The 10,296-nt window shown below is 44.5% G+C and overlaps 1 long non-coding RNA gene across 1 annotated transcript; it reads left to right on the top strand.

Annotated features, from left to right (window-relative positions):
* The first annotated feature begins 781 nt into the window (after positions 1-781).
* LOC147351132 (uncharacterized) lies at positions 782-8,746 on the top strand. Its single transcript, XR_015147200.1, has 2 exons — positions 782-1,345; positions 5,390-8,746. It is a non-coding gene; the product is annotated as an uncharacterized LOC147351132 (long non-coding RNA).
* The last annotated feature ends 1,550 nt before the right edge of the window (positions 8,747-10,296 follow it).

Here is a 10,296-nt window from a genome sequence, read left to right on the forward strand (position 1 = left end):
GGCTACCCTCCTGTCAGACCGACTTAAATTGATGATTTCAAGTCTTTTAATCTTTATGGTTTTCCATCCCCCAAATACCTGTCTCTGTTACTTATCCCTTGATCAGCACCTTCTCCCATTTCCTCAGGGGCTGATAAAACATCAGACCTCTCTCTAAGTTCCTAAGTCTCAAACCTACCCCCAGCCCCTTGTGGTCAGGCGGTAAAGAATTCACCTGCAACGCAGGAGACTGGGGTTTGATCCCCCGGTGGGGAAGATCCCCTGGAGGAGGACATGGAAACCCACTCCAGGCCTTTTGCCAGGAGAATCCTATGGACAGAGGAGCGTGGAAGGCTACAGTCCATAGGGTCGTGAAGAGTCAGACACCACCGAAGTGACTTAACACGCACACAAGCACATCCATATTAAGGATTTGGGTCCATCTCCAGTGCCTAAAAGACAAGTACCTCAAGACTTCCCTGGTGGTCCAGTGGCTAAGACCCTGAGCTTCCAATGTAGGGGGCCCAGGTTTGATCCCTGGTCAGGGAACTAGATACCACATACCACAACTAAAGTTCCCCTGTGCCACAACTAAAAAGATTCTGCATGCTGCCACTAAGATCCTGCACAGACCAATAAAGAAATATATACATATATTTTTAAAAGGTAATACCCCACTAAGACCAGAGCTTCCTATCCACCACATGGGGTTCTCCTTCCCGTCTGCAGCCTCCTGTGTCCTCGCCCCTCCACTGTCTGCCGGCACATCAGTTCTCTCCCTGAAGCTTTCTTTCCTTTCCAGCCAGGCCCCTGGGGGTCATTCATAATCTGAGAGCTACTCTCTCTGTGTTCCTGGCTTTCCGCCCAGCAGAACTCCGACCTGGATTCACACTCTGATCGGCCTGTGCAGTGTCCCCTCCCCCACGCTGCCCGCTTCCTGGCCTGGCTAGGAGCTGCTGACCGGGGACTGTTTCATTCCAGAGTAGAATGGTACCCACTGGGCATCAGCTGGGCTTGCTACAACCAGCCATTTCCCCGTCCTTGGTTAGCTCCAGCTTCCATCCTGCCCAACAGGGATTCCAAGACGTCACCTCAAGCCTCTTTTCTCCCTGCCTCCTTACCCCCTCCTCCGAGAGGGGAGCTTCAATTTCCCAGGCCCACAATTACAAAGGCACCTCCTGGCCAGAACGTGAAGGGTCTGAGGTTTACTCTGTGATCGGGCTAACAGGTCAGCCTGCTACAGTTTGATGGATGCCTGCAGAAGACGTGAGACTCTGGGGTCAGAGATGAGTGACTTGATTCCTGGTGGCACAGTGAGCAACGTGAACTTCAAGATGGTGCCTCCTTGCTCTTCCGAACCCAGAAGGTGAGGCAGAGGGACCCAAAAGGGGCCACACAGCGGGTTTGCTACACATGCGGTGGGTTTGCCACACAGCTGAGGAACCTTGAACAAGGGAAACCAGAATCTTTTCCAATGGGCTGCAAGCAAACCTGCCGTTGCCCTCGAGGCAGGCATTAAAAATTATACTGGAGGGACTTCCCTGGTGGTGCAGAAGTTAAGACTCCGATCTTCCAATGCAGGGGACGCGAGTTCAATCCCTGGTCAGGGAATGAAGATCTCACATGTTGCAGGGCACTGCCAAAAGACTTTTTTTTTTAAAGAGAGGAAAAAAAAACTTAGGCTGGAAGTAAGAAAATTTGTCTTCTGCTCCAGATGGGGGTCTTATCTTTGTCTTCTAAGACAGTTTGCTATATACCAACAATCTTGGAAAGATAGTCTGGGACAAAAGGCAGTTAGTGCTTCTGCTAATGTGTGCAGAAATGTGATTCACCCGGTGAGGGCTCCCAGCGTGTTAATGTCATGCCTCTTCACCTGCACCCACCCAAGCTCTCCTCCTGTAAAAGCCGGCCTCTCTGCTGTGTGCTCCCACCTCTTTGGGTTGCCCTTTGGCAGCCATCCCTTCCCCATCTACAGGGTCCTTGTCCCGGCCTATGCGTGTGTGCTCAGCTGCTCAGTTGTGTCCGTCTCTTTTGTGACCCCATGGACTATAGCCCTCAGGCTGCTCTGTCCGTGGGATTTTCCAGGCAAGATTACTAGAGTGGGTTGCCATTTCCTACTCCTGGGGATCTTCCCAACCCAGGGATCGAACTCTCATCTCTTGTGTCTCCTGCATTGGCAGGTGGATTCTTTACCACTGTTGCCACCTAGGAAGCCCCCCTGGGCTATGAATATATCCCAAAGAGCTCATCCTAAAAAGCAAAACAAAGTCAAACAAAACCTCTGTTGAGCTGGCACCCTTCGTAACTACCCTTTCCTTCTCATCCTCATTCTTATTGGGACAACCACGCTGTGACCATTTCTCTCCGAATCTGGTTTCTTTACCTACCTCCCCACTGAAACTGTCCCATGGAGGCCACCAGGGCCTGCGTCGTTCCCAGCAGAACAATGGAGCAGACGTTTTCCTGTTCTAGTCCTGCTGTGTCTGCCTCTGAATCTGAATTCTGAAGAAAATTAAAAGTGTCATTTGCAGGACTCCTTTTAGGTGTTTGTTGAATCCAGCATCTGGCCACTCCCACAAGGTAGTTTCTGCTGACTGCCTTTTTCTGGTTTAACAGTCATGCTTTCTTGTGTGGACCTGAAACAAACAGATGGTCAGCTATTTCAACAGCAAAACTGGTTTTATTTGACCTACTGTATAGCACAAGGAGCTGTTACTGCTCAGGGTTCTTGGCCTCTTTAATCAATAGAAACTGATCAGAAGCCAGATAAGAAATTCAGGCAAGGCTTTACTGGGGGCCAGAAGGAACTCTTGCTTGCTTGATCCCTGGGGAGGGGCAAGCTTGTTCCTTATATGGGGTGAGGATAGGGGTGTGTCCAGGGGGTGGGCTAGAGGGGTGGTGGCTTGGGTGGTGGTGTGTGCAGGGTTAGGGTTAGCCATCCTGTCTTTAAAAGTGACACTTGGGTTTTTTGGTCTCTTTGTATCGTTTGGGTCCAGAATTTGCCCCAACTGTGCATGCATGCAGTTGTTTTTATTTTTTTAATTTATTTTTTAATTGGAGGAAAATTGCTTTACAATGTTGTTCTAGTTTCTGCCATACAACGTGAATCAGTCATAATCATATATATACATTCTCTCCCTTTTGAGCCTCCCTGCCTTCCCCCTGTCTCAACCCTCTAGGTCATCACAGGGCACCAGGCTGGGCTCCTGTGTTATATAGTAACTTATCACTAGGTACCTATTTTACACATGTGCTCAGTCACTCAGTCGTGTCTGACTTGAGACCCCATGGACTGTAGTCTGCCTGGCTCCTCTGTCCGTGAAATTTCCCAGGCAAGAATACTGGAGTGGGTTGCCATTTCCTCCTCCAGGGAATCTTCCCCATCTGGGGATCAAACCCTTGTCTCCTCCGTCTCCTGCAGAGGCAGACAGGTTCTTTACCACTGAACTACCTGGGAAGCTCTCTTTATATTTTACACTTGATAGTGTATATATTGGAGAAGGCAATGGCACCCCACTCCAGTACTCTTGCCTGGAAAATCCCGTGGACGGAGGAGCCTGGTAGGCGGCAGTCCATGGGGTCGCACAGAGTCGGACACGACTGAGCGATTTCACTTTCACTTTTCACTTTCATGCATTGGAGAAGGAAATGGCAACCCACTCCAGTGTTCTTGCCTGGAGAATCCCAGGGACGGGGAAGCCTGGTGGGCTGCTGTCTATAGAGTTGCACAGAGTCGGACACGACTGGAGTGACTTAGCAGCAGTGTATATATGTTACTGCTACTCTCTCAATTCGTCCTTCCCCTGCTGTGTCTAAAAGTCCTGCATCTGCATGCAGTTATTTTTAGTCCCATACAGATTCCTTTTTTGTATTTCATAGCTGGAGGAAAGGTGTGTCCAGATACAAGTTATATATAAATATATTTATCTCCCCTGGTGGTCCAGTGGTTAGGACTCCGTGCTTCCATTGCATAGGGACCAGGTTTAACCCCTGGTCAGGGAACTAACATCCCTGCAAGCCACTTGGCACAGCCAAAAAAAAAAAAAAGAAACATGGGGCTCAACAGAGAATTGGAATTTCTGGATCTATAATTAAGGACCATATGCAGGTCCCGCAGGGCAAGGGAAGGAGTAAACAAAGATTCCAAGGCTTTTCACTGGCTGAGTCCTTGCCAGGAAGAAAGCGGTATCTTTCTTCTTCCTGTTGGGCTCTGCTGCCCTTGCTGGGCATGAAAGCTTCCCCCTTCTGTCTCCTGACTCTATTTAACTGAGGTTTCTGTTTATTAGTTCTTTACGCCTGCTTATTTGCTTGTCTCATCTATTTTTGTTGGAAACTGGACATTTTAATTAGCGTTGTAGCAACTCTGGGTACGGGTCCCCCACCCTCACTCCCCCCAGGCTTGTTGTAACGCCCTTGTTTGTTTAGTGACTGGCTGGCTTATTTTAAAGAAGCCTCCCTCCTCACCCACCCCCTTCTCCCCACTTTGCAGATGAAGAAACTGAGAAGTGATCCGAGGTCACAGGGCTTTGAGACATGTCACATTTCTTTCTTTTTTTGTTGTTTGTTTTTTTTTTTGAGATCCCACATTTCACTTGGTCTTTTACCATTTTCTTTTCGTACTCCTTTTATCCCTTCATGTCTCACTACCCACAAAGTCCATGAATGCTCTTCTCAGAAAAGTCACAGTTTAGGGATGAGATCAGGCCTGGGGATCAAGAAATGGATGTCCACTCTTCTCTCATTAGCTAGGACCTACTAGAAGTGTTGTACTCCACACCTGCTTGGCCCACGGCCACCCTGCATGACATCCATCCACAGAGACAGGGCCTCCTAAGCGCTCCCAGATGACCTGGCCAGGGAAAGCCCCCCTCCACGACCCCTTGGGTTTTTCCTCCAAGAACCTCCCACCCACTCGGCCAGCGAAAGCAGAGTCTTCTCACCCACCACACCCTCCACTAGAATATCTTAGTTCACATCTCCTCCACCTCCTCACACTTCTGAAGACTTTTTTCTTTCCCACTGGTCTTTGTGGTCCCTGAAGTGTTAACCGCTGGTGCATAGGGAAGTGCAGTTTGGGGTCTGCCCACCGTCACCCTGGGTTAGCCGTGACTTGGGCCAGATCCTCTTCATTTCTTCCCCTGACCACATGCAGCTGTCAAGATGCGTTAATTGCCAGTTGATCTGTTGCTTTCAACAATGCCCTGGCACATAAATTGCTCTATAGACTGGGGCTCCTTTGAAGGAACAGCTCCTGAGGTTACTGTCTCCTATTTCTCTCCCTGATTCTCTCCTGCAAATTAGCTGACTTGTGCATTAGCCTAATCTTCATGGAATCTACACTCTTCTTCCAGTTGCCTTTCAACACAGCCTCCTTTTTTTTTAAAATATATATATATATATTTATATGCAGAGTACATCATGAGAAACGCTGGACTGGAAGAAACACAAGCTGGAATCAAGATTGCTGGGAGAAATATCAATAACCTCAGATATGCAGATGACACCACCCTTATGGCAGAAAGTGAAGAGGAACTAAAAAGCCTCTTGATGAAAGTGAAAGTGGAGAGTGAAAAAGTTGGCTTAAAGCTCAACATTCAGAAAACGAAGATCATGGCATCCAGTCCCATCACTTCATGGGAAATAGATGGGGAAACAGTGGAAACAGTGTCAGACTTTATTTTTCTGGGCTCCAAAATCACTGCAGATGGTGACTGTAGCCATGAGATTAAAAGACGCTTACTCCTTGGAAGGAAAGTTATGACCAACCTAGATAGCATATTCAAAAGCAGAGACATCACTTTGCCAACAAAGGTCCATCTAGTCAAGGCTATGGTTTTTCCTGTGGTCATGTATGGATGTGAGAGTTGGACTGTGAAGAAGGCTGAGCGCCAAAGAATTGATGCTTTTGAACTGTGGTGTTGGAGAAGACTCTTGAGAGTCCCTTGGACTGCAAGGAGATCCAACCAGTGCATTCTGAAGGAGATCAGCCCTGGGATTTCTTTGGAAGGAATGATGCTAAAGCTGAAACTCCAGTACTTTGGCCACCTCATGCGATGAGTTGACTCATTGGAGAAGACTCTGATGCTGGGAGGGATTGGGGGCAAGAGGAGAAGGGGACGACAGAGGATGAGATGGCTGGATGGCATCACTGACTCGATGGACGTGAGTCTGAGTGAACTCCAGGAGTTGGTGATGGACAGGGAGGCCTGGCGTGCTGCGATTCATGGGGTCACAAAGAGTTGGACACGACTGAGCGACTGATCTGATCTGATATACTTATTTATTGTTTGTCCACACCAGGTCTTAGTTGGGGCATGTGGAATCTAGTTCCCTGACCAGGGATCGAACCTGGGCCCCCTGCATTGGGACTACAGAGTCTTAGCCACTGGCCACCAGGGAAGTCCCAGCCTTCTGTTTTGAGAGCATTCTTAGGCTTGAACTTCTCCACTCTGTTGCAGATAAGGTCAGTTCCTTTGGGAAGAGATTAGACCTGTCTGTTTTATAGTCTGCTTCTGTCCCTGGGCAGACTCTCTGAGCCTGGCCTCCAGCTGTGGATGGGGACAATGATGTACTTCTCTCTGAGTGATACCCCTGTGTAAGAGTTGACCAAGTGGCAGAAGAGAGCCCATAGCTTCGGGTCTTCTCTGCTTGCCTCTCCTGGAATTAAACCACCACTTTATGAGCCGGGGCAGGGATGACCAAGGCCCCAGAATCCTCAGTGATATCACACCCAAAGTAGAGCCTCATGCTCCATGAATGGGAGGGCTGAGCAGAAGAGAGTACATAGCTTAGCCTCAGAAGCAGGTACCTAGGGCAGGATGAGAAATGTTGATGCATTAATCCTCCTAGAAAGAACCCTCTGACAGGGAGTTGATGGGAGAGTGAGCCCTGTGCACTTGGCTGTAACAATCTGGACTGGAGTTTTTGTTTCCACTGGGATGGGAGTAAGGAGGGAGAGAGAGAGAGAGAGAAAGAGCAATTCTGGCTCAAAGACTCTTATCAACTTTTGGTAGATTTTCTCCAACAGATGTTTCTATATTTGCTGTATATTTTTAGGACCATTTCCAGATACTTCGAATGGTTATCTGTTAAAAAATTTTTTTTTCTTTTATTTATTTGGATGCTCCAGGTCTTAGTTGGGCGTGCAGGATCTTTAGCTGTAGCATGTGAAAGTCTTAGTTTTAACAGGTGGGATCTAGCTTCCTGACCAGGGATTGAACCTGGGCCCCTGCACTGGGAGTGTGGAGTCTTAGCCACTGGACCACCGGGGAAGTCCCAGTGGTTATTTTTTATACTTTTCACCAGTTCCACTGCAGAGTGGGTCTGTGGAATTTCTTGGGCTGTCATATTGGAAATTTATCCCCTGCAATGATTTTTAACTTAATGTTGGTTTTTCTGTTGGTTTGTTATTCTACAATTTTATTGTTTGAATCAGGAAATTTGAATACAAACTGGATATTTGGTGAATCTAAGAAATTCTTAACTCTTTTAGGTGTAATAATATTACACCTAATATTTTAAAGAGTTTTTAAAGTCTTTAAAACTTTAAAGTGTTTAAAGTCTTTAAAATATTATTTTAAAGAGTTCTTACCTCTTGTAATGCATACTGAAATGTCTGCAGATAAAACAATAATGATGCATGAGATTTGCTTAAAATAGTTGAGTGTGGGCCCTAGTGGGAAGGGGATAAGGACTACAGATGAAACAAGATTGGCTAAGAGTTGACAATTTTCCTATTATGTTGTATTAGTACTTGTATTATTATTAATATGAGCTGCATGCTAGGAGTTCAGTGCACTATCCTTTCTACTCTTGTATATGTTTGAAATTTTCCATAATAAAATGTTAATTTTTTCTTTTGTCTACATGTGAAATATACTTCATTAGATATCTTAGAAATATGTCATTTAGTTGAATTAAAATCTTGAAGAGTATATATACATACTTTTCGCCTAAGATTATGTTCTACAGAACTGAGAGATCAAACTTTGAGTGCTCTTCATTCTGAAACAACTTTTATAAGCATCTTTGTAAAAAAATTTTTTTAACTAAAATCAATTTATTTTTCAGTATCTGAAATGGCATGAATTTCAAGCAAGTTCCTAATCAAAATTTATCAGATGTTCTAATTATGTGCCAGAAGCTAGTTTTTGTTATTTTAATCAAAACCATTTTTAGATGATTAATTATTATTTTATGAAAAAAGCCATGATGAAAATTGTTCTAGTTTTAATTCAAGAATTTATAAGAAGAGAAATTTATGCACTGAATTGAAGCTGAGTAGAAACTGAGCTTGCAAAAAGAAAATACAGTTGATGACAAAATTTTGAATATCAGCAGGGATGTTCTGGGTCAGTCAGAACACGGATTAGCATTTGTGATTCAAACAATTAGTGCCTAATGCTTTTCAAGATGTAAAATGTTTCTTTTTCTACGTTTTTTTCTATAGACCTATTAATGGGAATTTTTTTTCAGTCCCTTGAAAAATGTCAACTTCTTGAGAAAACAAATGTTATTTTGTCAGAAATGAGAAACTCGTCTTAACAAGAGATAATTTGTCTGATTGTATGACAGTGCAGTTGATAAAATTTTGCACAATTATAATTGGTCCTGGGAATAATAGGAAACAAAAATGTTAACATTATGAAACTCTAAAGTGATTTCATCATTAATCTCAATTGTGCTGCCGTAATACTGTATTTATTATAATGAATTAACTTTCCAAAATAAATCAGTGATTTTCTATTTTCCTGTCTATGGTGCTTAACACAGTTCACTATGGTTTTTTTTGTTGTTGTTGTTAGTTTGGAATGCACATTGAATCCATGTGCTATCTTGTTTTTAAGGGAGGAGAGCCTTGTTTTTAAAAATAAGTTGTTTTTTAAAGATGTATTTATTTATATTTATTTGTCTGTGCCAGGCCTTGGTTGCAGCACGTGGGACCTTTAGTTGTTAGTGGAATGGGGAGCTCTTAGTTGCATTATATGGAGTCTAGTTCCCTGACCAGGGATAGAACCTGGGTCTGTTGCATTGGCAGCTGGGAGTCTTAATCCCTGGATCACCAGGGACGTCCCTCTATTTACTATCCATTGACTTCCTGGATCCTAAATATTTTTCAAATCTGTGCCCATCTCCCCGCCCCTACTATAAGTGGACAATATTGGGTTACAACTGTTTTCTGAATCACCAGTCTGCCTTCCATCTTGTCCTCTCAAATTCAACTTTTGCTCAGCTAGCTGCCAATGTGACTTAGATGGTGCTCTAAACATAACCTCTCTTCTGCTTAAAGATTTCAGAGATTCCATACTGTGCATGTGTGCTTAAGTTGTTTCAGTCACGTCTGACTCTTTGCAACCCTATGGACCATAGTCCACCAGGGTCCTCTGTCCATGGGATTCCCTAAGCAAGAATACTGGAGTGGGTTCCCATGTCCTCCTCCAGGGGATCTTCCTGACCCAGGGATCAAACCCATGTCTCTTATGTCTCCTGCATTGGCAGGCTGGTTCTTTACCACTAGCATCACCTGGGAAGCCCAGGTCCATATCACTGATAGTAATTTTTAAAGTGTGAGGATACTTTTTTCTACATATATATAGAAAAGCCCTGTCCTCTAGTTTGAGAAACATTGTGGTAGAAGTTAGTTAAAATATGACATTTCAGGAGATGGGTAAATAATCATCAATATAAGTGGGGCACTGAACCCATATGGCAGTACTTACCAGCGTCCAGATGACCAGGAAGGCGTCTCTTAAACTTTTAAAAGAACAACAGTAAAATGAAAACCACTAGACTAAACATTTCTCATAGGCTTCTGGATAAGGATGATAGGCTGAACACGTGCATTTATTTATATTCCCTCTTAAAAAACCACTACGATAGATAATAAAGGGATTTTTTGAAAGCGTAAACCCACAAAGTTGAGGGAGAGAGTTTTAGAGATCACAGCAACACAGTTCTGCAAATTGAAATCAGAAGGGTAAGAAGTAACTGATTTAACATCTCCAGATAGCTGCATGTGAACTTTTAGTGGGGAGGCAACAACCAAACTAATTTATACTATAGAAGCTTCAAAGGGGTTAGGAATTTTTGGTATTATGTACCTCTATAATGAGGCTTGATAGAAATACGTTTAAGAAAATTCCTTTCCACACACTCTTCAACCACGTGCTGCCCTTCATTCTTGGCAAAAAACCAGAGGGTTGTTTTCCTCTAAGAGTTGAATAGAGTCTTGGTCTGGAGGCTACCAGGCACAGTGGAAGATACGGTACATTAGTGAAGCCAAGAAGATTCCCAAGTGGCACTCATGGTAAAGAACCC

This window comes from Bos grunniens, chromosome 19 (genome assembly GCF_055505025.1).
Source record: "Bos grunniens cultivar Pamir isolate PY7600 chromosome 19, Bosgru_T2T1.0, whole genome shotgun sequence".
In the NCBI taxonomy this organism is placed as follows: Eukaryota; Metazoa; Chordata; class Mammalia; order Artiodactyla; family Bovidae; genus Bos; species Bos grunniens.